We start from the raw sequence: 27,450 nt of genomic DNA on the forward strand, positions 1-27,450 counted from the left end.
CACACGGAGCGTACACTGATGACACACTGATGGTAAAAACAGAAACACGGAGCGTACACTGATGACACTCTGATGATAGAAACAGAAACACGGAGCGTACACTGATGACACACTGATGGTAAAAACAGAAACACAGAGCTTACACTGATGACACACTAATGGTAAGAACAGACACACGGAGCGTACACTGATGACACACTCATGGTAAAAACAGACACACGGAGCGTACACTGATGACACTCTGATGGTAAATACAGACACACGGAGCGTACACTGATGACACTCTGATGGTAAATACAGACACACGGAGCGTACACTGATGACACACTGATGGTAAAAACAGACATACGGAGCGTACACTGATGACACACTGATGGTAAAAACAGAAACATGGAACGTACACTGATGACACACTGATGGTAAAAACAGAAACACGGAGCGTACACTGATGACACTCTGATTATAGAAACAGAAACACGGAACGTACACTGATGACACTCTGATGGTAAAAACAGACACACGGAGTGTACACTGATGACACTCTGATGGTAAAAACAGACACACGGAGCGTACACTGATGACACACTGATGATAGAAACAGAAACACGGAGCGTACAATGATGACACTGATGGTAAGAACAGACACACGGAGTGTACACTGATGACCCTCTGATGGTAAGAACAGACACACGGAGCGTACACTGATGACACACTGATGGTAAGAACAGACACACGGAGCGTACACTGATGACACTCTGATGGTAAAAACAGACACACGGAGCGTACACTGATGACACACTGATGGCAAAAACAGAAACACGGAGCGTACACTGATGAGACACTGATAGTAAAAACAGAAGCATGTAACGTACACTGATGACACACTGATGGTAAAAACAGAAACACGGAGCGTACACTGATGACACTCTGATGGTAAAAACAGGCACACGGAGCGTACACTGATGGTAAAAACAGAAACATGGACAGTACACTGATGACACACTGATGGCAAAAACAGAAACACGGAGCGTACACTAATGACACACTGATGATAGAAACAGAAACATGGAGCGTACACTGATGACACTCTGATGGTAAAAACAGACACACGGAGCGTACACTGATGACACACTGATGGTAAAAACAGAAACACGGAGCGTACACTTATGACACACTAATGGTAAGAACAGACACACGGAGCGTACACTGATGACACACTAATGGTAAGAACAGACACACGGAGCGTACACTGATGACACACTAATGGTAAGAACAGACACACGGAGCGTACACTGATGACACACTAATGGTAAGAACAGACACACGGAGTGTACACTGATGACACTCTGATGGTAAAAACAGACACACGGAGTGTACACTGATGACACACTGATGGTAAAAACAGACACACGGAGCGTACACTGATGACACTCTGATGGTAAAAACAGACACACGGAGCGTACACTGATGACACACTGATGATAGAAACAGAAACACGGAGCGTACAATGATGACACTGATGGTAAGAACAGACACACGGAGTGTACACTGATGACCCTCTGATGGTAAGAACAGACACACGGAGCGTACACTGATGACACACTGATGGTAAGAACAGACACACGGAGCGTACACTGATGACACTCTGATGGTAAAAACAGACACACGGAGCGTACACTGATGACACACTGATGGCAAAAACAGAAACACGGAGCGTACACTGATGAGACACTGATAGTAAAAACAGAAGCATGTAACGTACACTGATGACACACTGATGGTAAAAACAGAAACACGGAGCGTACACTGATGACACTCTGATGGTAAAAACAGGCACACGGAGCGTACACTGATGGTAAAAACAGAAACATGGACAGTACACTGATGACACACTGATGGCAAAAACAGAAACACGGAGCGTACACTAATGACACACTGATGATAGAAACAGAAACATGGAGCGTACACTGATGACACTCTGATGGTAAAAACAGACACACGGAGCGTACACTGATGACACACTGATGGTAAAAACAGAAACACGGAGCGTACACTTATGACACACTAATGGTAAGAACAGATACACGGAGCGTACACTGATGACACACTAATGGTAAGAACAGACACACGGAGCGTACACTGATGACACACTAATGGTAAGAACAGACACACGGAGCGTACACTGATGACACACTAATGGTAAGAACAGACACACGGAGTGTACACTGATGACACTCTGATGGTAAAAACAGACACACGGAGTGTACACTGATGACACACAAATTCCAAAACACTGATGACACAAGTACCATTTTTTTGTGTACGTGAAAAATACTGAGGTGTGAACAGGGCATAGAAAGCGGCGGAGTAATAAATGTCGCGATTATACTATGTGGGAATATGGCCTTCCACTTTTGCAGCAATTTTGTAAAAACACTGAAAAACCCTTTGAATTCCCTAAATATCTGAGGCCTAATCTGCGGCGATTGTGAAGCCTTTTTGTGTGGAAACCCGAGTCGTCCTGATAGATCATGTTTCCCGGTCATGGCTGCTGAGGTAAAGCTCATTATTCCAGGGATGGCCTGCAGGCAGCCCGAGCTCCTTTGTGTCAGCCCAGGCCTGAGCTTCCTTCCTCCACATGCACAGGACTCCCTCCCTTCCATGACAGCCTCATCCAGCAGGGTATATAGCCCTTCTCCTGGAGAGATCTGCAGGTAGGTGGTTGGAACATGAGCATTTACTCTGTCGCCATTAATCCCATATTATTATTTTAGGAATCACATGGCTCCATTATTATTTATTAGGGGGAGGATGGGCTGAAAGATTTCTAGAATTTGAATGCAGAAAGGATCATGGAAGAAAATAAATGTCGCCTACATGTAGAGTCGGTGTTGCTAGATTACAGGCTGTAACCATTTGTGTGCCATTCTCCATATTTTGGGGTCTTTGATTACGGCCGATCTTGATCGATCTTTCATATTTTAATCCGTTGTGTCGGCGCCTTTGCGCCAATGTATCGGATTTGGAAACATATAATACAGATTGTTTTATCTGCAATTGCACATATTGATAATGTCCCCTCCCCACCTTCCCATGCAGAATCATCCCACCCTGCCCCCCATCCTTGGGGATTTGCTCCTTGCATGTGAATGAGCTTCTTAGTGCTGCAGTTTTTCCTGTTCTCTTTATATAGAGCTGAAGATGGTGAACCCATATAATGGCACATGGCCGCGTTCTTCTCAGGCTCCATGGGATCATCACACCGTCCGATCACGGCATCCTGTCCATTGCATGTGAATGTGCAACGAATCTAGCGGCACGCAGGGTAAAATGGCGCCATGGAGCCGGAACAAGAACCTCTCTGATTGGGATTGTTTAACCTCTTCGATGCCACTGTCAATCATGACGACGGCATTTCAACGGAATGCCCCTTTCAGTAAAATGTTTCCCATAAGCTCTGTTAGTTGTAAAAAAAAAATAAAAAAATTAAAAACAACAAAAAAACCAACTAAACCCTGCTTTACCCCTCTTGCCAGGTCCAACACTGAGTCTCCGCCACTGCTCCTGTTGTCTGCAGAGCTAAGATGATGCAGATGGCACGAGCCGCGCAGAGTGCCGACCTCCCCAATGATGTCAGCGCTGCAAACAATAACACTGGGAGCAGAGGCGGAGACTCTGAGATGGACCGGGGTAGGGTGAGTAAACATCAGGGTTGTTGTTTTTCACTCTTATGGGAATTTTTTTCCAGAAAAGTAATGGAGGAAGGAGTCCCTTACAACACTCATCTGTACTGCGCCTCCTGAGCAACATGATCGTGGATTTTTGGGGCCTACGTTCTGCCATGTTTGTATGCTTGTGGCAGATCAGCAATTTTACAATACGCTGCCATAGTACAGTATTGCAATCACAGGTCACCTGGAGGGTGGAAAAAATATGCAGGAAAAAAGTGATATTACTCACCGGTATATACATTAATATATTTTGTATCGCCACTTGCAGAATTGTCCTAACTGATAAAATGTCGGAATAACATTTATCCAACACAGTCAATGCCAAAACGGGTAATAGTAACAAATAGTAGAATCGCTGTTTTGTAGTCCCTTCTCCCCCCTAAGGCTATGTGCACACGCTGCAGATTTTGCTGCGGATCAGCCGCTGCGGATTCACAGCTGATTTCTATGCGTTGTACAGTACCATGTAAACCTATGGAAAACAAAATCCGCAGTGTACATGCTGTGGAAAATACCGCACGGAAGCGCTACGTTGTTTATTCCGCAGCATGTCCATTCTTTGTGCGGATTCCGCAGCAGTTTACACCTGGTCCATTATAGGAATCCACGGTAAATCCGCAGTGTGGATTTTCCAAAATCAGTGCAGAAAAATTTGCACAACATTCCGCAACGTGTGCACATAGCCTTACTCTATCCACCCCTAAAAAAAGGAAGACGGACCCACTGGGGACTCCCCCAAGAGCCCCCCATATAAACAAGGAGCCAGCCCTGCGTAGAGGCCTGGCCTAAATCTGTTTATAATGAAGGCTATGATGCAGAAACAGATGGTGGAGGCGATCTGTGCATCCTAGTGACTTCTATACTTTCTCCATTTTGAAGGCCGCGTCCCTTGTGTTTGTAAGTGATGGAACACAGATGGCATCCATGTGCGGCCCGTTCTCCTCACAGACCCATTCAGCGAGTTTGGGCCGCACACCTGACCTATCTTGGTCGTGCCCCACTTGTGTCTGCGGGGTATCTGGTATAAAGACAGTATACGGACGAGAAACACGGGGCCTCAGGAGATCAACATCTGGACCCTGGAATAGCAAATGGCCCTGGGAGAGAAGATAAAGGAGGAAGATGAGATGGATTAGAATACAGTGCTCAGTTTTATTACACTCCCAGCTGGAAACACGTGCCGGATTAATGGAATTTGTGGACTGTAAATTCCGGTTAAAGGGAATGTTAGCGCTCAGGAACTCGAGAGCTGCACCCTGTCTGTCACATTCTCGAATGAGGCGAGTGCCTCGTTCAGACATCAGTGATTTTTCTCGTATGCAAAAAAAAAAGAAAAAATGGTTTCATTTTCAACTTTTGCCATCAGTGATTTTCACCGACCCATTTACTTGTATGGGTAATATTGATCAAAAGAGGACATGACTCCTTGAATTATTTATTTTTGCGGCTACACAGTCCACAAAAAAGCACAGACATGTGAACAGCCCCATAGACTATAGTGACTATATATTCTATACGTGAAAAACAGATGTCTGTCTGAGGCCTAATGGTGACTACAGCTCATTATAAATCTGGGCCTACATGTAGAAAATCTGTTTCAAGTTGCTCATGGCAACCAATCAGATCTCAGATTTAATTTATTAAACAGCTCTGAAAAAATGAAAGCTGCGGTGTGATTGGTTGCTATGGGAAACAAGGCCCATGTTACTTTCTAGTATTTAGGGGTCTTGTCCAGAGTGAATATGCTTTTATGTAAGGGGAAATGGTCTGGGGTTTCTATCAGGACGGCAGTATGAAGTGTGCATCGATTTACTGGAGCGTGCAGGGGGTTATATTAGTTTTGATTGGTCTGTATTGACTTAGGTGGTCTAGGGTCTATATTAATTTAGGAGGTCTAGTTTGGGGTCTGAATTGATTTGTGGGGGAATTGTGGGTCTGTATTTAGAGGAGTCTGGGGCCCAAATGCATTTAAAAGTTGTGTTCTGGGTCTGCATTGATTTGGGGTCTATATGTCTTTAGGGGATCTGATCTGTATTTGTTCAAGGGTCTTAATTGATTTGGGCTCTGAGGGGTCTATTTGTTTAGCAGATTCAGTCTTGTTTTATTCAGGGGTCTGTATTGATAATGGGAGGTCAGGGGACTACCATATATTAGGTTTGATCTATCTGTATTGCTTTTGGTGGTCTAGGGTCTATATTTATTTATGGGGTCTCTAAGAGGCCTATTTTGGTGAGTGAGGGGATCTGTATTTGTTTTACTGGATTTGGTCTGTATTTGTTCAGGGGTCTGTATTATTTGGTGGTTTGGGGGCCCATATTTGATTGAGTAGTCTTTATTTAGGAAGTCTAGTCTTAGGGCTGCATTTATTTGGGGTGGTATTAGGCATATGTATAGATTTTTGGGGTATAAGAGGTCTGTATTCACAGGATCTGATCTGTATTTTGGGGGTCTGTACTGATTCTTGGACTCTGGGTTTTTGTTAATAAAGAGGGTCTGTATTGAAGAGGCCTGTTATTTGTTTAGGTCATCTGGGTCTGTATTCATTTTTTTTTTTTGGGGGGGGGGGATCTCGTGTGGGGTCTGTGTTCATTTTGTGGGTCTGGTGTGGGGTCTGTATTCATTTTGTGGGTCTGGTGTGGGGTCTGTGTTCATTTTGTGGGTCTGGTGTGGGATCTGTATTCATTTTGTGGGTCTGGTGTGGGGTCTGTATTCATTTTGTGAGTCTGGTGTGGGGTCTGTGTTCATTTTGTGGGTCTGGTGTGGGATCTGTATTCATTTTGTGGGTCTGGTGTGGGGTCTGTATTGATTTTGTGGGTCTGGTGTGGGATCTGTATTCATTTTGTGGGTCTGGTGTGGGATCTGTATTCATTTTGTGAGTCTGGTGTGGGGTCTGTGTTCATTTTGTGGGTCTGGTGTGGGATCTGTATTCATTTTGTGGGTCTGGTGTGGGGTCTGTATTCATTTTGTGAGTCTGGTGTGGGGTCTGTGTTCATTTTGTGGGTCTGGTGTGGGATCTGTATTCATTTTGTGGGTCTGGTGTGGGGTCTGTATTCATTTTGTGAGTCTGGTGTGGGGTCTGTGTTCATTTTGTGGGTCTGGTGTGGGGTCTGTATTCATATTGTGTGTCTGGTGTGGGATCTGTATTCATTTTGTGGGTCTGGTGTGGGGTCTGTATTCATTTTGTGGGTCTGGTGTGGGGTCTGTGTTCATTTTGTGGGTCTGGTGTGGGATCTGTATTCATTTTGTGGGTCTGGTGTGGGATCTGTATTCATTTTGTGAGTCTGGTGTGGGGTCTGTGTTCATTTTGTGGGTCTGGTGTGGGGTCTGTATTCATTTTGTGAGTCTGGTGTGGGGTCTGTGTTCATTTTGTGGGTCTGGTGTGGGATCTGTATTAATTTTGTGGGTCTGGTGTGGGGTCTGTATTCATTTTGTGGGTCTGGTGTGGGATCTGTATTCATTTTGTGGGTCTGGTGTGGGATCTGTATTCATTTTGTGAGTCTGGTGTGGGATCTGTATTCATTTTGTGGGTCTGGTGTGGGGTCTGTATTCATTTTGTGAGTCTGGTGTGGGGTCTGTGTTCATTTTGTGGGTCTGGTGTGGGATCTGTATTAATTTTGTGGGTCTGGTGTGGGATCTGTATTCATTTTGTGAGTCTGGTGTGGGATCTGTATTCATTTTGTGGGTCTGGTGTGGGATCTGTATTAATTTTGTGGGTCTGGTGTGGGATCTGTATTAATTTTGTGGGTCTGGTGTGGGATCTGTATTAATTTTGTGGGTCTGGTGTGGGGTCTGTATTCATTTTGTGAGTCTGGTGTGGGGTCTGTATTGATTTTGTGGGTCTGGTGTGGGATCTGTATTCATTTATGGGGTGTCATAAGGGGATCATATAAAATAATTGTTTTCTAAATTCCATGAACTGGGAGAAACCCTAAATAAATCGGTGGGGAATACGGTAAATAAAAAAATAAATAAATGTGCATCTCCACCTTGTCTCCTCAGCTTTTACAACACTGTGGCCATCAGGGCCTGCTGAGAGTTGTAGTTCTGCAACAACTAGAGAGCTGCTGGAATGTAACGTATCAGTGTTCTGTCTGGATTATTACAAATGAATTATTTTTCATTTGCACAATGGATATAAACACAAGCGTCATCATCCGTCCTTATAATAACCCCCCCTATAAATGTCCTCCCTGCTGTAACAGGAGCCTACACACTGCAGCGAGCTCTGGTGACGAGGGGGCCTGCTCCATTCTGCTCCGTCCTTCCCTGCAAACCTGCTTATTATCAATGCAGGATAAATGGTTAATACTCCTGTGGAGGAGGGGGGTTAATAATGCAAAAATATTGCTGGAATTAGCTAAGCGAGGCCTATGATTTTGGGACTAATGGCTTGTATCCCAGGGATGCCATAGCCCCTCTTATGTACGGTGTCCAGATCCAGCTGGAACTGGTTTCAGGCAGATCAGATTCATGAACAATGCAGTGACTGAGCTGAGTTGGGATGGATCCTACATGGCAGAGAGAAGAGATTGCAACAAGGTACCTCTTCCACTGAGTATGCATTTAACTGTAAGACACACAGCGCCGGTACGTGACATTTGCAATAATAAAAAAAACACGTTATATCATGCGTGCTTTCGCTGGGCGGGGGAGGGCGACATTTTATATTCTGCTGCAATAAAGCTCAGGATTTTTTTTAATGCTAAAAAAAATATTGAAATTAGTAGCAAATTGCACAGGACAAAAAAAATGAGGTTGGGTAGACCCGGGGCGTAAAAAAATATAATAATAAAATGGCATGTTTTGTAAATAATATGCATGTATCATTGCTAGTTAATGCCGCCATGCAAATAAATGACTGCTCTGGTGTCACGTATTAAGGCCTATGATGCCTGAATTTAACCCCTTAGCCACTGCAGAGCCATATTGAAAGGTCAAAGGGCGAGATTATTTTTAACCAGTTAAGGATGTAGCATGAATGTGTGTGTGGTAGCAGAGCTGAATTTGTCAGGATTAAAATTCTGCAGTCCTACGTAAAACTACGTCTGACCCTGTGGTGTCATAGGGTCAGATGACAAATGTCTGATCGTACTACAGTACATCATATCGTATGTTACATTCGATATATTATGTATCATAACATCGCCTCTTGTAAATATGTTCTCTTTTGTTAGTTACAACATTATTACATAAACATAATCTGCTACATGATGTATCAGATTGCTACATTTTATGCCCATAGTGTACATTCTACCATAGACTATGTCACTTTAATGCCCAATCGTCCATAAAAATTGCAAAAACGTACGTTGTATATTATAGCATACTATTTATATTTCGTTTGTCATTTTAGTCTAAAAAAAAAAAAAAAGAAGTCAAATCTTTGAATTTTCAATCCGTCATCGATGTAACAATCGCTTATTATTCCCTTTTTTTTTATTTCCCTTTCTTTTATCAGGCCCTGTTTTATGAAGAATGCCTGGAATGAGTAACGACTTGTGTCCGAATTACGTGCAATTTCCAAACCTGCGAATGAAAAGGCAAAACCTGTCTTGTTAAAAGGAAAGAAGAAAAAAAAAAAAAAGTGTGCATGCATTCATGAGAGCCGGCTTGTGCATCTTGTCTATAAGCTGGAGGCCTGTGAGAGATACAAGAGAGGGAGCGAGCGTGGCTGGCGAGGGACACACAAGAGACAGCTGGAATGAATGACGAGAAGACCCGAACAAAGGCTTAGACCGGCAACTAAACAAAAATGGACCTTTCACACATTCCGCCATCTCTTGTTGAACTGGACCTTTGACACATTCCGCCATCTCTTGTTACTTCCTAGAACAGGAAAAAAAAAACATCCCCCCCCTTTATTTTATTTTTTTTGAGTTGACGTTTAAGTCCTATTGAATCAAGAAAAAATGGAGAACAATAGTGAAAAATGTCCCAACAATGTGAATCCAGGTTCCTCGCCATAAGGCCGCCTTGGGGACATTTGTACTCGGTAAGTGGTTAATGATAACACTAGGGTCACTGCGGCCACTCAATGTTTCTGTTGACCACCATATCTGGGGTTTGGACTCATTTTTCGTGTTTTTTTTTTTTGTTCCCATGATTTTGGAATAGAACATTCCATACATTCTCCTTATTGTTTTTTTTTCCCCAATGCAATCCTTTGTTTTATTCGGCTCTTTACCGTGGACTGTAGGTAGGCTGTGTTGGTGTGATTTTTATTTATTTATTTTTCCCATCGACATGTCTTTCTGCGTTTCCTAGGCTGATTGCCTACACCACAGGGGGAGGATTGACGAGAAGGCCTCTGCTTTTGTCGTTTGCATTGCTGCTGGTGCAAGCCCTTCTGCATTTACATTCACGTCCCTTATGTGTGCGTGCGTGGAGCTGGCTTTTCATGAATTACTCTGCGGATGGGTTCCTTATGAAACCTACCCCCACCACCTCCTTTTAAGCTTCCACAGGGGAACCCGTGTAGCTATAATTGGAGACACATGCATGTAGGTGGCTTCACTAAAAAGGACACTGGATTGAGATTTCAGGGCCTCTTGTGGACTGTCGGCTCTGCAGAGAACAGGCCCTGCCTGGATTTCGTCCCCCTTCTTTTTTTTTTTTCTTCTTTACTGTGATTGCCAACAGCTGTATTGGAGCAGGAACCCACGTCGGCCCCCCATGAAATCTGTAGAGGTGACCAGATGACACGAATAATTAAAAAAGAACATGTAAGTGCCGTCCTTACAAAGTAATCACATTTTCTTTTTTTGCATTTTTCATTTTCCATGATGGGTTAAATGCAGGAATCAGGGACTGGATGCTCCTTGTGTTTTGCAGGGCCTGGTGGGGAGTAGGCCTTGTTTGGAAAATCCAGGCCTTGTGAGGAGGCTGCGGAGGTCTTTGTTGTTTGACAGAGGGGCCTATGTATAGTCCTGAGATCCCACGGCCTTAAGAGGGGGGTTTCTCTGTGTATACACATGGGTTTTGCATGCAGAGTAGATATGCATGAGTTAAGTTAAGGAAAGTCAGGGGTTCTGACGGGTTTTTTTTTTTTGGCAGGTTTATCCTAAAACATTTCCATACCAGGATTGAGGGCTGTGATTGTCTAAATCCATAGCAAATACACCATTGTGCACCACTTATCCTACAATCGCTCTTAAATCGGGATTGTCGCAATGTAGATTCGCAGCTATCACGTGCGGGTTCATGGAAATCCAAAATGCATCCCTACATGAGAAGCATGGGTCATTTTCCTCCAGGTTTCTCTATGGTAAAAAAAATGCATGATTCCAATATGGCACAAATGCGTTGGTGGAAACACAACCTGATGGTGCCAATATGACCTACCTATAAGGCTATTCCTCTAGGGTTTATCAACATCTTTTGGTTGTGTTTCACAACTCCTCCAAACATGTGTACGCTTGGCTCAGCTGATCTTGCTTTAGTTTCCAATGGGGAGGGAGGAATAAGCCTCGACGGACTAATCTTCACTCATTTTGGAGCAAAGTATTGGGCATGTTGAAATTCAACATGCCCATCCTTTATCCTGTCAAAGTTGGCTGATTTACATCTAATGTACATGGCCAAACCCTGAGGCCGGCTTCATACATCGGACTTTCATAGTCTAAGTATGGACTGGCTCCTGGCCCAAACAGAAATTATTCAGTCAGCAAATATTAGATGTGTGAAGCTAGCCTTTCGCGATTTCCAGACCAGCCATGTACAGACATCTATTTCTAGACTGGCCACCTACAGACAGCTGTTTCTAGACTGGCCACGTACAGTCTGCAATTTCCAGACTAGCCACTGGCTCCTGACCCAAACTAATGCCTCATTGCTACATATGAAGCTATTGGTTCTGGTCAGGAGACCTACTAACCTGAGCCAGACTGGCCACATGCAGACCGCAATTTCCAGACTGGCCACATGCGGACCGTGACTTCCAGACTGCCCACGCACAGACCGCGGCTTCCGGACTGGCCACGTACAGACCGTGACTTCTGGACTGGCCACGTACAGACCGCCACTTCCGGACTAGCCACGTACAGTCCGCGATTTCCAGACTGGCCACCTACAGTCCGCGATTTCCAGACTAGCCACCTACAGTCCGCGATTTCCAGACTGGCCACCTACAGTCCGCGATTTCCAGACTGGCCACCTACAGTCTGCGATTTCCAGACTGGCCACCTACAGTCTGCGATTTCCAGACTGGCCACGTACAGTCCGCGATTTCCAGACTGGCCACGTACAGTCCGCGATTTCCAGACTGGCCACGTACAGTCCGCGATTTCCAGACTGGCCACCTACAGTCCGCGATTTCCAGACTGGCCACCTACAGTCTGCGATTTCCAGACTGGCCACTGACTCCTGACCCAAACTAATTCCTCATTGCTACATATGAAGCTATTGGTTCTGGTCAGGAGACCTACTGACCTGAGACTGACTGGCCACATGCAGACCGCAATTTCTAGACTGGCCACGTACAGACCCTGACTTCCAGACTAGCCATATGCAGACCGCGACTTCCAGACAGGCCACGCACAGACCGCGACTTCTGGACTGGCCACGTACAGTCCGCGACTTCTGGACTGGCCACGTACAGTCCGCGACCTCCGGACTGGCCACGTACAATCCGCGACCTCCAGACTGGCCACGTACAGTCCGCGACCTCCAGACTGGCCACGTACAGTCCGCGACCTCCAGACTGGCCACGTACAGTCCGCGACCTCCAGACTGGCCACGTACAGTCCGCGACCTCCAGACTGGCCACGTACAGTCCGCGACCTCCAGACTGGCCACGTACAGTCCGCGACCTCCAGACTGGCCACGTACAGTCCGCGACCTCCAGACTGGCCACGTACAGTCCGCGACCTCCAGACTGGCCATTGGTCTCCTGACCCAAAAAAATAGCCTCACTGTTACAATAATTCAGGTCAGGAGACCCCCTCCCACTCCAGAAATCACAATTTGTGCACCAGCAATGAATGGATGTGTGAATCCGCACTACAGCTGTTTTTTTACCTCCAAAATATGGATATTTTTGCATCCAAATTACGGTCACAACAGCTAACTTTTGTCGTCCAATTCAACTGACCTTAGATGGGTTTGGTTGGAGTAGTAGACCCTTGTGGAGACGACTGCGTGTTGCAGTTACAATGCAATCAGTAAAATTTGCCATTATTTCGGCCCTGTAACTTATTTTGTACCTCTATGATGTGACACCAATCTCGTGCATGGCAATGCGACGTTCATAAGATGTATCATCTTTAAGTAACTTTTTTTTTCTTTTTAATTTTGCATCGTTATTACAACTTGGATCATATGTAACCACTGTTTAGAAATAGCCACATTTTCCATTTTTAGGCTGATGCAAGTTTGGGCAAAGTATAGAAAAAGGTTTGAAATATGCAGTTAATGTTAAGGGGGTTGTCCACTACTTGATGGCCTACGCCTAGGATAGACCAACAATATCAATTCGGGGGAGGATTGATATCCGGCAACAGCTAGTATGTAAACTGAGCATGGAGCCGTTCCCATTCTGTTCAGTGGCTGTTCCCATTTACTTCAACTCAGAACCATTCACTTCAACAGGAGATGAGCTGCAGTACCCAGGAACGGCCACTACACGGTGTATGGAGCTGTGATGTTTTGGCTCTGAACACTCTGTACAGACCTGTTAACAGCTAATTGTTGGGGGTGCCAAGTTTCGAACCTCCACTCATCCGATGTCCTAAGGATAGGTCATCAACATCAAAGTAGTGGACAACCTTCGATCTATAGGGCTGTGTACACCACTCCCGAACTTCACAGGCATACTATATGAGACAGTCGAGTTTCTGCCACCAGGCAATGGTTAAGCTGTGATCGTCAGTTTGTTTGTTTGTTTTTTTTTATCTCTTGGGCTAACTCGTCAGCTGGTGTACAATTTCCCTACAGCACTCCCATAGGTCAGATTAAGTATTACACAGTGCAAATTAAAAATGGTGGGCTGTGTCTGTTATCCATTGGCATGTCACGTCATCCAGGGGGCTAAGTACATTAGATAGCTGTCATCTAAACGCATTTAAAGGCCCCCATACACACTAGACTAATGTTGGCTGAACCTACCGCTATGAACGGGTTTGGCCAATGGTCTATGGCTGATTGCTGGTTGGGAAAGATGTTGATCAGGCACGCCAATCGCATTGTTCTCCCTTAGATAAGCCACCGGCTGACATGTTAGTTGGCGGCTTTCCCATATAGAGCACAGGAGCTCTCGCTCGGCCTAACAATCACTCCTGTGTATGGGAGTCTCGGATGTGATGGCTGTCGGTCAAAAGATCAGTTGAAGCATCATTCGACGGACAGCCATCTATTGTGAATGGCCAGCCTAACTCTCCGGAGTCCCCCATACATAAGAACGCTCAACTAGGCCTAGCATGCATGCTTCTTTAATCGGGAAAGGGGAGAACAAAAGATTGGGCCTTTCTTATTCAAAGTGCCTGATCCTTTTTTTTTTTTTTTTTTTTGTCCCCTGACATCAGGGGAAGCTCGCCTACACATTACACGGCCGGACTATTCAACCTTCAGGCTAACAGGTATGATGAATGAGTCATCAGAAAATGACCTATTGTTTAAATAAAATTTTTTATGTTTTGTAATCCTAACTCTGATGATAATGAGACTGCTGAAAACTAGCAGGATTTATAAATTTTGAGTCTAAAATAACTCTGGCGGCTAGCGTGAAACTTACAAGATTACTAATATATACATTTTTTTAAATAAAAATTGGAATATAATAAAAAAGCAAAAAAAAACTTTGCCAGAATTTTTTAAAAACAAAAATACATGTAACACAAAAAATAGATTGGTTATTTCCTGATGCAAACCCTTTAAAATACTCTGTGTAACCAAAAAAGGGTAAGGGTCCTAATTATTCACTCAGATTACTAAATTGATTATATTTGTCCGTTAGAAATTAGAATTTGTTTTCCTTTTTTATGCCTAAATGTATCATGACATTTTCGTGAAGGGGCCATTTAAGATAACTTTTTTTGGATACTGCACCACAATATAAAAATAAAAAAATAAAATAGTCACTGACCAGGTGGCAAAGTTTCTGCCACACTGACAGACGGAGTTTCCGGATTGAGAAATTAGCATAGTCCAGTTGTGTTAATAGCTATGCTATTTTGTGTACACGTTAACTGGTTGTGCTGGACAAACCGTGGACCCACGTGACCGGTTACTGACCCCTTTTGTGAATTTTAGGTCTTTTTACCAAACCTCCATGTCCATTCTCTGCTCCCAGGTTAAGTGACAGCACAGCCCTAAGGAAACATGCACATTTTGAAGATGAGTTGCAACTCCTGCGACTATCCCATTCATTCGTGTCGTGCAGAAATCCATGATAAACAGTGTGGAAAAAAATATTTAGTCAGCCACCAATTGTGCAAGTTCTCCCACTTAAAAAGATGAGAGAGGCCTGTAATTGACATCATGGGTAGAACACAACCATGAGAGGCAAAATGAGAAAACAAATCCAGAAAATCACCTTGTCTGATTTGGCAAGATTTATTTTGCAAATTATGGTGGAAAATAAGTATTTTCGTGAAACGTGTATTGAGAACCAGCCCCCAAGCAGCTTCAGAAAGTCATATAAGTTATCATTCACCTCTCGGCTTGTCACAAGAATAAATCAATCGATCAGGGTCTGAACATTGGAATCCCAACTAATCCCGAAGTTAGAGGGGTATTTGCATTGCACACTGTTTTCGGTTCTTCCCTGCACTGCTGTGGTCTTTAATCCAACTGTGCTACGAGCGACCTGACTGTGCTCCGAGCGTCCCTACTGTGCTCCAAGCGTCCCTACTGTTCTCTGAGCGTCCCAACTGTGCTGCAAGCGTCCCTACTGTTCTCCAAGCGACCCGACTGTGCTGCAAAAGTCCCTACTGTTCTCCGAGTGACCCCACTGCTCCGAGCGTCCCTACTGTGCTCCGAGCGTCCCTACTGTGCTCCGAGCGTCCCTACTGTGCTCCGAGCGTCCCTACTGTGCTCCAAGCGTCCCTACTGTGCTCCGAGCGTCCCTACTGTTCTCCAAGCGACCCTGCTGTTCTCTGAGCGTCCCAACTGTGCTGCAAAGGTCCCTACTGTGCTCCGAGTGTCCCTACTGTGCTCCGAGCGTCCCTGCTGTTCTCTGAGTGTCCCAACTGTGCTGCAAGCGTCCCAACTGTGCTGCAAGTGGGGCGGCCCCCAAACGCAGGGCAGCGGGGTACTCGGTACCGGGTCCCTCGGTCTCGGCTCTAAGGGTGTCACGGTGGCCCGACCCGGTCCGTGGCCCTGCTAAGGGGCGCCCAAATAAAGGTGTAGGTGCGAGTTTGTCAAGTGTTCGTGACGCCACCTGTGGTATTCGGTCAGGGTGACCGACGCTGCTAGGGGTCCGCTGGGGTGATGGAATGGCAGCTAGATGGTATACCTTCCCACAGGTGAAGTATGTCCCCAGGGCTTCCCTTGATGCGTAGATGGTAATGGTGTAGGTCGCAGTAAATGACGAGGACACAGGGTTGCAGTCTCTTTACCTTTTTACTGAAGGCTTCGGCATCCACAATCCAGAGCACTGTTAACAGGGCTGGCTGAGACCGGCCGGTCCGAAGGCACATCCAGAGTTCCCTTTGCAGGTGGAAATCAGTGCCTACCTTCTAGCGCCTGTGTGTTGTAGTACTTCCCTGCTGAGCACCTCAGGATAGTCCTCACAACTGTCGTGTATGTTTCTGTTCTTTCTCTCCGTCCCCCAGATGGTATGGATAGGACGCACCCGTATGACGGGGTAGGCCTGGAGTTATTTTATAGGGACCCTAGAGACGCCCCTCTCCCACAATTGCCTCCGTTGTCTTCATTAGGTGTAAAGGTGAGACAGCCAACCTAGAGTTAACTGCCCTGCCGTAGTTCAAAGTAATGCATAGAGCCTATTACTTCCTCGGCGTTCCGGCCGCCGGCTACGCGCCTCAGAAGGATGTTGCCGATCTTGGGGCACGACTCCTCCTGGTTCTATCTCCTTTGTGCTGTGATCTCGTTTCTCACTTCTCCACAATATACTTCGCTTCGTGTCCTTTCTTAGGATGCCGCCGCAGTGAGGTGCAGGCACAGCTCCGTAACAATCTGTCTCGTGCTAGGCCACTGTCAGGATCCCACCCCTGACAGGGACCTCCCTGAGTCTTCCCAAGCAACTCTCTCTCTCACTAGATGTTACCTGGTCAAAACCCAGTCAGCTTCTTCCTAACTTCCTATCCGAATCCCAGTTTTTCCAGAGTGTGAGGAGTGGCCTAATACATAGAACCTTTTGCTCCCCCTGGTGGCCGGAGTGTGAAGTGTAGTGTGTGACTGTGATACCTAGTCAGGTGAACTCTTTTAGTGCCATCAGACGTACCATCACTCCCCCTTGTGGCAGAGCGACAATACTGCAACGACCAGGACTCTGGGGCACTGCACAAGCGTCCCTACTGTTCTCCAAGCGACCCGACTGTGCTGCAAAGGTCCCTACTATGCTCCAAGCGTCCCTCCTGTTCTCCGAGCGTCCCTCCTGTTCTCTGAGCGTCCCTCCTGTTCTCTGAGCGTCCCTCCTGTTCTGAGCGTCCCTCCTGTTCTCCGAGCGTCCCTCCTGTTCTCCGAGTGTCCCTCCTGTGCTCCGAGTGTCCCTCCTGTGCTCCGAGTGTCCCTCCTGTGCTCCGAGTGTCCCTCCTGTGCTCCGAGCGTCCCTCCTGTTCTTTGAGCGTCCCTCCTGTTCTTTGAGCGTCCCTCCTGTTCTTTGAGCATCCCTCCTGTTCTTTGAGCGTCCCTCCTTGCTCCGAGCGTCCCTCCTGTGCTCCGAGCGTCCCTCCTGTGCTCCGAGCGTCCCTCCTGTTCTCCGAGCGTCCCTCCTGTTCTCCGAGTGTCCCTCCTGTGCTCCGAGTGTCCCTCCTGTGCTCCGAGTGTCCCTCCTGTGCTCCGAGCGTCCCTCCTGTGCTCCGAGCGTCCCTCCTGTTCTTTGAGCGTCCCTCCTGTTCTTTGAGCGTCCCTCCTGTTCTTTGAGCATCCCTCCTGTTCTTTGAGCGTCCCTCCTTGCTCCGAGCGTCCCTCCTGTGCTCCGAGCGTCCCTCCTGTGCTCCGAGCGTCCCTCCTGTGCTCCGAGCGTCCCTCCTGTGCTCCGAGCGTCCCTCCTGTGCTCCGAGCGTCCCTCCTGTTCTTTGAGCGTCCCTCCTGTTCTTTGAGCGTCCCTCCTGTTCTTTGAGCGTCTCTCCTTGCTCCGAGCGTCCCTACTGTGCTCCGAGCGTCCCTACTGTGCTCCGAGCGTCCCTACTGTGCTCCGAGCGTCCCTACTGTGCTCCGAGCGACCCTACTGTGCTCCGAGCGTCCATACTATGTCTGAGGGTCCCAGTTGTGCTCCGAGTGACCCTACAGAGCTCTGAGCGACCCTACAGAGCTCTGAGCGTCCCTACTGTGCTCTGAGCGTCCCTACTGTACTCCGATCGACCTCATTGTGTGCCAAGTGACCCTACTGTGCTGTGAGTGTCCCTACTGTGCTCCGAGCGACCCGATTGTGCTCCGAGCATCACGACTGTGCTGCGAGCAACCCGACTGTGCTCCGAGTGACCCGACTGCTCTGAGCGACCCTTACGCATGCACCAATGTAGTTTATACACAACATCTAGTACAGTAGTGAACAATAGGGGCCCATCAACATGCCATGATAAATGATTGCTTAAAGGTCCTGTTCTGAGAGTAGTTTTTATAACAGCTTGAGGTCAGAGTTCGCTTTACTGGGAGACAGACTGGCCTATTGCCGAGGGACACCGTTCCAAAAATGGCCCCCAGCAAGACCCCACAAAGCAGCAGGTTCAATCGGCCAATCGCTATGTGGTTCTCCCAGTCTTTGCAGACTATAAACTGGTATAAATCATTTTGAATAGCTGTAATTGTTTGTTTTGTTTTGTGTTTCGTGCAGCACCACCAAGATGGGAAGGAGCCCGGATAGGACCAGTTAAATCCATCAAAAGTGTCGGCGTCTCTTACACAGGGATATTACTCCAGTCCCTGACTGTGAGGCGCACACCAATAATAATAAATAATTATTATAATTTTATTTATATAGCGCCAACATATTCCGCAGTGTTTTACAAATTATAGAGGGGATTTGTACAGACAATAGACATTACAGCATAACAAAAATCACAGTTCAAAATAGATACCAATAGGAATGTGGTGTGACTCCAGTCTTAAGAAATCGGGGTCTATGCTTTTAACAAGCAGTGTGTGTAATATAAGGTGTGACTGTCGCGGAGTGTAGCCTGCAGTGTGGGCATGTAGCATACAGTGTATGTGTGTGGTATTGAGTGTATAACATCCATATTTACAAATATTATCATTCATTGGTTGATTGCAGCACATCGCCGCTTCAAAAGGAACATGTGCTGCCGATATCATGATACTGTGTGACGACAGAGCGATTGTATTAGTGGTCATCCATCTTTCTTCGTCAGTCTGGGCACAGAGGCCGGTAATTAAACCCCAAACTACTTAAACACTGTCGATCATTTAACGGTCTGAAATCGGCGCGTGTAAATGCAGCATAAATGTTTCTGTGTGATATGCAATGTGTTACCATTTTGAGCCTTTTAATTTTGTCTAGGGCTAAATGTTGTCTAAAACGGTCTCCTCTGGAGGGTCAGGAGTTTTACACCAGTGACTTGGGATTTACTGCTCTGCATTGCAGCCGTGTTCCTGACCGCTCGGCAGCACATCATTTCATCCAGTGCTGCTTGGTCTTGTGTTGTGTGGTGCTGCGGATCAGCCTCTGACCTCCGAGCTCGGGGCTCTGGGGATTATGAATAGCTGAATTCTGTAGCAGATCTTTAAACTTCATTACTGATGTCCCTTTACTAAACATATTATAGCCTTTGTAGCTGCAGTGTAAAGTATAGAGGGCAGAACAACAGGCGGAGACTGATGACGAGTCATGCCTTGGGCTTTTGATTACTTTTTGATATATGGCCAGTGTCGGACTGGGGTGACAAGGGCCCACCAGTAACATTGACTTTGGGGGTCCACTTTTCACCTGCATGCAAATATTATACTACCTTCATTCACAAATTTCCCTATATCTCTATATAATAATAAACTGAATGATGAATGATGAGATGCTGCTTTTTTTCTGTACAGAGTGAATCAAGTGAATTATACCAAGTACTGCCCATACAGTGGGGTTGGGGGCCCAGTTCTACACAGGGGCCCACCGGGGGATTTCCCTGTTACCCTGTGGGCCAGTCCGAGCCTGAATATGGTATCCGGGCACATTTTGCCTCTCTTTTCAGCACAGGTGTTCACAATTAACAATGTCATCTGCCAGTGTCAGCCACAGGTGCCCACAGTAGTGTCAGCGGCAGGTGCCTATGGAAGGGCTGGTGTAGGTGCCAACAAGTTTCAATTGCAGGTTCCCACAGCGGTGTCAGCCACAGGTGCCCACAGCAGTGTCAGCGGTGGGTGCCCACAGCAGTGTCAGTGACCAGTGCCCACAGCAGTCAGCAGCAGGTGCCCACAGCTGTGTCAGTGACCAGTGCCCACAGCTGTGTCAGCGGCAGGTGTCCACAGCAGTGTCAGCGGCAGGTGCCCACTGGAGTATCAGCGGCAGGTGCCTATGGAAGTGTCAGGTGTAGGTGCCAACAAGTTTCATTTGCAGGTGCCCACAGCAATATCAGCGGCAGGTGCTCAAAGCCGTGTCAGCAGCAGGTGCCCACAGCAGTGTCAGCCACAGATGCCCACAGCAGTGTCAGCCACAGATGCCCACAGCAGTGTCAGCGGCAGGTGCCCACAGCAGTGTCAGCGGCAGGTGCCCACAGCAGTGTCAGCGGCAGGTGCCCACAGCAGTGTCAGCGGCAGGAGCCCACAACAGTGTCAGCCACATATAACCACAGCAGTGTCAGCGGCAGGAGCCCACAACAGTGTCAGCCACAGGTGCCCACAGCAGTGTCAGCGGCGGGTGCCCACAGCAGTGTCAGCGGCAGGTGCCCACAGCAGTGTCAGCGGCAGGTGCCCACAGCAGTGTCAGCGGCAGGTGCCCACAGCAGTGTCAGCGGCAGGTGCCCACAGCAGTGTCAGCGGCAGGAGCCCACAACAGTGTCAGCCACAGATAACCACAGCAGTGTCAGCGGCAGGAGCCCACAACAGTGTCAGCCACAGGTGCCCACAGCAGTGTCAGCGGTGGGTGCCCACAGCAGTGTCAGTGACCAGTGCCCACAGCAGTGTCAGCGGCAGGTGCCCACTGGAGTATCAGCGGCAGGTGCCTATGGAAGTGTTAGGTGTAGGTGCCAACAAGTTTCATTTGCAGGTGCCCACAGCAATGTCAGCGGCAGGTGCCCACAGCAGTGTCAGCAGCAGGTGCCCACAGCAGTGTCAGCGGCAGGTGCCCACAGCAGTGTCAGCGGCAGGTGCCCACAGCAGTGTCAACGGCAGGTGCCCACAGCAGTGTCAGCGGCAGGTGCCCACAGCAGTGTTAGCGGCAGGTGCCCACAACAGTGCCATTCTCTAAATGAAGTCTGATTTTGCAAGAATATATGAATATTTGATGCCATGCATGTGCAGCGCCCCAGAGTCCTGGTCGTTGCAGTACTGAAGCTCTGCCGCTAAGGGGGGCTATGGTACGTCTGATGGCACTGAAGGAGTTCATCTGACCAGGTATCACATACACCAATACATTTCACAGTCGGGCCTCCAGGGGGAGCTAAGGGTGCTATTTATTAGGCCACTCCTCACCGTGTGGGTAAACTGGGGGTCAGGCAGGAAGTTAGATCAGAAAGCTGACTGGGTTGGAACCAGGCAACACCTTGTGGCAGAGGGTGTTGTGGGGGAAGATTCGGTAGGGTCCCTGTCAGGTTTGGGACCCTGACAGAGGCCTGGCAACGAGAGAGAACGTCACGGGACCGTGCCTGCTCAGCATAGCGGCGGTGCCCTAAGAAAGGATCAGAAGCGAGATATATTGTGCTGAGTGAGAAACGAGATCAAAGCAAGAAGGAGAAATACCAGTAGGAGTCGTGCTGTAAGACCGAGGCAACATCCTACTGAGGCGCATAACCGGTGGCCGGAATGCCGAGGAAGTATTTATACATCTAGCTCCAAGCAATACTTCAAACCAACGGCAGGACAGTCAGTCATAGGCGGGCTGTCTCACCTAAATCACCTAAGAAGACATAGGGGGCAACCTGTGGAGAGGGGCGACTCTAGGGTCCCGGAAGAGCTCCGAGCCTACCCGTCATACGGGTGCCGTCCTAACCATAACACCGGGAGGGACGGATTAGCAGAACATCATCTAATCGAGTTGTGAGGGAACACGAGAAACAGACACAACAGTTGTGGGGACTTTCCGTAAGCACAGCAGGGGAGGACCGCAACACATAGCGCTAGCAGGAAGGCACAGATTTCCACCTGCAAAGAGAACTCTGGAGGTGCCATTGGACCGGCCGGACTTGCGCAGCCTGGTTAACCGTATTCCGGACTGAGGACCCAGAGATCTTCAGTAAAGAGGTAAAGAGACTGCAACCTGGTGTCCTCGTTATTTATTGCGACCGGCACTTCACAACTACACCACCATTCACCACTCTTTCACCGGACGTCCCCCTGGCAGGCAGGGCCACGGACCGGGTCTAGCCACCGTGACAACCCCAGAACAAGAGACTCAGAGGCCCGGTACCGGGTACCCCTCGGCCCTGCGGCAGTGGGGGCGCTCCATTTTGGCGTCACGAACAGGATCTACTTAAGCCTGAAGAATCAGGTCATGTGTGCCTTGGAACTGTGATTTACTGTGCTTGGACTGTGCTTTATTGCAAGGACTGTGTATTGCCATTTACCGCCAAAACCGCCGCCATTACAGCGCTAAGGAGAGCGCAGGAGAAGAAGAAGGGCGTGGAAGTGGGCGTAGACAAGCTGGAGAGCGCGAAGGACAATGGCCGCCCAGTCTAAATATTTCTGCACCGTGAGGACGTGTCCGTCAGCAGCCGAGATCCGCCTCCTAATCCTCAATGGAGGGCGGAGACAGAGAAAACGAAACCGCCCACGAAGGAGAGAGCGGGAAAAGGATCAGGAAGAAGAAGTCAGCGACATGGAGGACGCCATGGCGAGCCACCCGGAGCGGGAGCGTGGGGTCGGAGCCGAGGACTCCCCCAGCTACCCGGAGAGGCACCGCAGCCAGACCTCCACAGTTGACGCTGATCTCCTGCAGACCGGAGCGGACGGGTTGATCCACCAACTTCTGCAGACGCAGCTGAGCACTGAGGCCGGGTGGAAGAAGACCATCATCGGGAGCCTCACCAGACGCCTGTCGGCAGCCTTGCTTGGTCCGGATCGGGAAAGAAGGTCCAGAGCTCCGAAGCTGGAAAGCAAGGCCCTGCCGGAAAGCGGGATGCTGCAAGCAGAGATGACAACGTCGCAGCACGAGGCCCCGCAACCAGCGTTCCAGACCCCAGCGCAGACGGAGCAGACCAGCACCGGAGGGACCACGTCTGGAGCAGGTATGAAGGACGACCCTGCCCTGACGACCGACACCACTCCAGTGACTGCTAGTGCCACAGCTGCTGATTCCGTTCCAGTGACTGACCTTGCAGCAGCCGCTACCTCTGCTGCAGCAAATGCCCCTACTCAAGCTGCGCAGACCTCCATCGCTGCACCCGATTTAACCGTTCATGCAAGACGGATTAACGGCGTTTGTCCAGCACTGGGTGCAACCCTGGACCTCACTTTTCCCAGGCCAGGAAGGGTTAAGTGCCAGGTGCAGCCCTGGAAGCCGTCCAACTAAACCTCGGAAACCTGAAACTGTACATAGTTAACTGTTTGTTTCCTGATTTTGCTGTTAAACCCGTCCAGGGTTAACTCTTAAAGGGATCCCTTTGTTGACCCGGGATCCCTATTGCTTTTTGTTTGCTTTCTAATTTTTGCACAAGTTCTCAAAGACTGCTGAATCATGAACAATGCATGATACAAACTTCTTGTAAATAGTTTGCACCTTCTTAAAGGTGCTCCTTACTGGTTTTACATAAAAGAAGGACTCTTTGCGAAGATACCGCACCGGAGTCCTTACTGTGTACGGACTGGTAGCTGGAGAAGCTGCGCTACCTCATAAAGACTTGGTCCCCTCTTAAAGGGGATGTTCATATGTTGCACTTACGAGTAGTATTGCCTTAAGACAGTTAGCTGGCAATAATGTTTTGAAAGAAGAAGTGATAATGTTTTGATATAGTGAGTTATATGTGGTCAGTTAGACAATTATAAGAAATGTTGATAATGTGCTCTGGAATAAAGTAATTATTGGAAAGGTGCAGTAGACCCGTAGGGGTAGACATAGTGTCCTGCATACATGTTAGTAAGAAAAGTAGTGAAGGAAGTTTAATGTTTTACTTAATAGGAAATGTTTAATAACGTGCAAGAAAATGAGGACAGGAAGTGAACCCGTAGGGGTTAGTGGTGAGTCCTCCTAGGAGCCATACGGAGATGGCTCAGTGATCCTAAACTGAAAGCTGGATGTTATGTTCTATACTGTGTATAGAAGTGGAAGGGCAGTAGGCCCGGGCTGAAAAGGGCGGTCCTGTAAAGAAAGGAGAGGCAGTAGGTCTGGAGCAGTTAGGACAGGCTGTCCTGCAGACATAAAGAAGGAGAACGTAGAAAAGTTGAGTAGTATTATAATGTTTTATAAGAGAGTCTTTAGTGGATTGAGCGTGTACGTCCTTAAAGGCAATGTTAACTTATTGTTCAAAGTTTGCACTAAGTAGAATACCCGGTTGGGTAAAAGAAAGTTAATTATAGCATTTTGCTACATAAGCACAAGAAAAGAAACCACCATAAATATCTGCACACCACCGGATTTAGAGTAAGAATGAAATAAGCTTTATTGACAACATCATTAAAAACAATTAAAACCAATGATAACACCCTCTGTACATTTGTACCTGTGACTCCTGTGTACTGTACAAAAAGAACTCACATATAATAATGGAGCATGTATACATGATATAGAAGACCCTCAATGCACTGCATTTAATACATTGTATTCAATATTGACAGTCCACCTCTCAGCAATCCAAACGAAGCTGAACCCGACTCTAACACACAATGTAGTATAGCATCATAAGAGTACATAGAACCTCGTGGGTAAGACCAAATGCAATGCAACCCCTCACCATACTCTGGCCCCCAGCAAAATAACTGTGGATAAAACAGAGCTAGTAGCACAAAAAATGCCCCACCTGAACATCAAAAGGGGGAGGATACGATAGAAATGTGCTCTATGTATAAGGAAACCATGTCCTGCATAATTACCCTCCACGTAGGTGTAATGGCTGCAGCACAATGCTGTAAGAAAGCCACAAGAGCGTGCCAGCTGAAGGGGGCTGTGAGGCTGGGTCAGCACAGGACAATTGCGACCAGAGGGAGAGCCCAACGCGTGTCGCTGTTCAAAGACAGCTTCGTCAGGGGAAGTGCTTCAAGTCTGAACAATACAGCTTATAAATACCTTATAATTTCACATGTGGTCTGCTCCGGTGTGCGGCTGGTAAGGAGCGGAAGCCAGAGAACCGGAAATGGCGTGTGGAAGAGGGACACTGAAAGGAATACTAAATGGAAAAGTGCGCATGCGCTGATAGAAAGATCACAACAGCGCAAATGGCTGCGAGGAGCAATATAGAAAAAGGTAAATATACCAAATGTGCAAATCCCGGGATTGGATCAGATGACAGTTCTGCGAAGCACAACTGTCAACGTGTCCAAGGCACAGATAAGAAATTGGGGCTCAGATGAACACAAGACTAAGACCGAATGCGGGGCCATATTAAAAAGAATAATAAACCAATCCCATCAAAAATGTGGCTGGGAAAGATATCCCAAATACTGCAAAAAAAGAAAATGTTTATGAGATTGAAGCACATACAGGAGACAGAATGAACATGCAGATGATTAATGATATGTGACTAGAATATAATAACAGTATTAATTCATGCAATAAATATATGGTGGAAACTGTAGGTACATGTATACACTGGTCTATACTACAAAACCCATCCATATACATATGTATATATATAAGAGTATAAAGCAAAAGAATATTTTATACACAAAGAAAAGTAACAACAATATATATACACTAATAAGAATTGCAACGGATTCATGATACAGGCGTAATGCACATGCCTTGACACACTACCAACATATACACCAATGTCCAATTAAGGGATCCTCAGATGGAACGAAAGTCCGACCAGGAAAGGGTCCCATATTATATTACACAAAAATCCAAAATGTTTGTTCCTCCCCAAAGTCTCAAGATGCAGGAATTGAAGATCTTCATCCAGTTGTCAAACCACCGTCCTAAAGACTCATTGTCGGTACATATGACGTTCCAAAGAGAGAGAGATAACCCACTGATGCACATCTAAATGTCAGAACAAGTCCCAAGAAAGCAGAAATCCATTATCCTAGAAAACCTGTAAAGAGGAGATCTTCATTAATTCCATGGGGTGCCATAGAGTGAAGCAGATAGATCCAACGGGATTCTATCTGTAGCAACTTCCTATGCAGTGTGCCACCCCTATCAGAGATCCTTAAATGTTCCAGACCAATTACCCTTGTATTGGCGTGACTCCCAGCATGATGGATCAAGTAGTGTGCTGCCACCGTCGTTAGGGTCTTACCCTTTTGTCTGTCAGCTGCCGCTGTGTTGATTGTCGAAAAATGTCCCTGAATCCTGCGGCGCAGTTCCTGCGAGGTCTGGCCTACATAGATACGAGGGCAAGTACAGACAATAGCGTAAATGACATTAGATGTTCTACAGTTGATATATGATTTCAATCTATGTGTCGTCTGGTCAGTGGGGTTAATAAAGGAGTCACGCGTAGGGTGCATGTACGCACACACCGTACAATTTCCACATGGAAAAGAACCTTTCAGGACAATACCCCGATTAAGTTTGTACGTGGGCCTAGAATAATGGCTCCTCGTGAGTATGTCCCTAAAGTTAGGGGCCCTTTTAGCGGTCACTAAGGGTCGTGAACTGACTACACATGCTGTTTGTGTGTCAGTTGTCAAGATTCTCCAATGATTGTTCAGGATGTCTCTTACCTGGTTCCACTGAGTGTGGTATCCAGTAATGAAGCGTGGAAACTTGTCCGTCACTTTCTTTGTGGAAACAAGCAGGGTGTCCTGTGACAGTGTCCTTGCTCCCTCGTATGCTCGGGATATGCATTTCTTAGGGTAACTTCTCATCCTGAACCTATCCGTGAGATCATGGGCCTCCCTTCGGAAGTCTTCATTATCGGTACAATTCCGTCGTGCCCTGAGAAATTGTCCTCTCGGAATACCATCCCTCGTATGTTTCGGATGAAAACTGCGGTATTCCAACAGACTATTGACTGCTGTAGGCTTACGATAGAGGCAGGTACATAATTTACCATCCTGACACTTGACCTCCAAATCCAGAAATTGCACTGCAACAGAAGAAACCTGGTGAGTCAAAAAAATGTTGAACGGATTGTGATTGAGGATGTCAAGAAATTCCTGACATTCTTCAATAGACCCTGACCAAATAAAGAAAATGTCGTCAATGAAACGCGACCACCGCCGTACCTTGTTGACAAAAAGATTAGAGACATAGATGACCGTGAGCTCCCACCACCCTAAAAAAAGATTCGCGAAAGCTGGGGCACACCGCGCCCCCATTGCCACGCCGGAGGTTTGA

The 27,450-nt window shown here is 47.2% G+C and overlaps 1 protein-coding gene across 2 annotated transcripts in view; it reads left to right on the plus strand.

The window, feature by feature from the left end:
- The first annotated feature begins 9,465 nt into the window (after nucleotides 1-9,465).
- Nucleotides 9,466-27,450, plus strand: part of ZNF532 (zinc finger protein 532) — a 74,719-nt gene continuing 56,734 nt past the window's right edge. Inside the window, exon 1 of one of the 2 annotated variants that reach the window (XM_077282871.1) lies at nucleotides 9,466-9,723. The gene's annotated coding sequence lies outside the window, so the exon portion shown is untranslated. Of the gene's footprint in view, nucleotides 9,724-10,008; nucleotides 10,454-27,450 lie in introns of those variants that run through there. The other variant, XM_077282879.1, reaches the window with a different exon arrangement.

Source organism: Ranitomeya variabilis, chromosome 1, assembly GCF_051348905.1.
Source record: "Ranitomeya variabilis isolate aRanVar5 chromosome 1, aRanVar5.hap1, whole genome shotgun sequence".
NCBI classification, from domain to species: domain Eukaryota; kingdom Metazoa; phylum Chordata; class Amphibia; order Anura; family Dendrobatidae; genus Ranitomeya; species Ranitomeya variabilis.